We start from the raw sequence: 1473 nt of genomic DNA, 5'->3' as shown, positions 1-1473 counted from the left end.
ATATATATATATATACCTGCTTTATCTAATGGAGTGAGTGCAGTCATTTCATATCATATCTGTTCACTTTCATTTTCAATACCTGTCTCTTTCACGAAATTTCACAATTACCTTACGGCGATGCGGGATTGCTTCCAAAGAGATATAATTAGAGGCATTTGTTTTCTCACTGTAGATATGCGATGCTAAAAGACGAGTCATCCAGGCTAGGAGTTCTTCGTAACTTTTAGCAGCCATGTCGTTCTTAAATTCTTCTAGATTCAGAATTGAGAAAATACCAATTGTTATATTTATTATTATGAATAATTTTCGAAAGCAGCGAGATGAGAGTATCGTCAGCTTGCCAGGAAAAAAAAAACGTCTTTATGTTCTGAGTTCAAATCCTCCGAGGTTGACACTTACGGGGTCGATAAGATTGGTACCAGTTGGTCACTAGGGTTGATCTAATTGACTTACTTTTGACCTTGTGCCAAAATTCGGAACAACTTTTATGAATTTTCCTTGTTAAGATGGCCAACTGACAGAATCGTTACCACGACGGACAAAATGCTTAGCGGCATTTCGTCCGGTTTTTACGCTCTGATCTCATATTCCTACGAGGTCGAGTTTGCCTTTCCATTTCTTCTTTCGAGGTCGATCAAATAAGTACCAGTTGAGCGCTGGGATCCATGTAACCCTAGCCCTCTCCCCTAAAAATTTCAGGTCTTGTTCCTACAATAGAAAGGATTATTAATTTTGTTGTTGTAATTTTTGTTGCTGCTATGTTGCCTCGGCTCAGCACTGTTCCAGCATAATATGAAAGGTATTCCACTTATACACACGTTGTCTTTAATTTCCAAGCAAACACATACATTATATTGTCCAATGAATTTTTAAAGACAATATAAAATTAATGCAAATTGGCTGCTATATCTAGTTGGTCGATCGACCGCTTAGACACGACCCCGTTTGTTCGCAAAATTACCATTAATAAAGTGTAATAGATTCCATTGAATATACTATATTCCCCCAATAAAATTTGACCTAGTGCCTCCTCAACAGAAATCGATATTATATTTATCTATTTGTTTGAAATACGATCTGATTCTTTGGGTAAAAGGAAAGATCAGTATGTTGAATGAATACCGAAATGCGATGTGGTTATAATGTAGGTTTTCTCTAATCAAATCTTGTGATATCTTTTGATTGATGTAACCTAAATTCTTGTCATATATATTAATATTTTTTTAGTTCTTTCTGAGCGTGACGTCGAAATAGGAAAAATAAACAACAAAGAAACAGATATATTCACATGCACACGTAAAAATACGCGCATGCACACGCACGCACAAACACACACATGGATCAATATGTATGTCTCTGTGTGTGTATGTATATGTGTATATATATATATAGATATATATATATATATATATATATATATATGTATGTATGTATGTATGTATGCATGTATGTATATATATTATATATATA

The sequence above is a fragment of the Octopus bimaculoides genome, chromosome 11, assembly GCF_001194135.2.
Source record: "Octopus bimaculoides isolate UCB-OBI-ISO-001 chromosome 11, ASM119413v2, whole genome shotgun sequence".
Lineage (NCBI taxonomy): Eukaryota > Metazoa > Mollusca > Cephalopoda > Octopoda > Octopodidae > Octopus > Octopus bimaculoides.
This window is presented reverse-complemented; position numbering follows the sequence as displayed.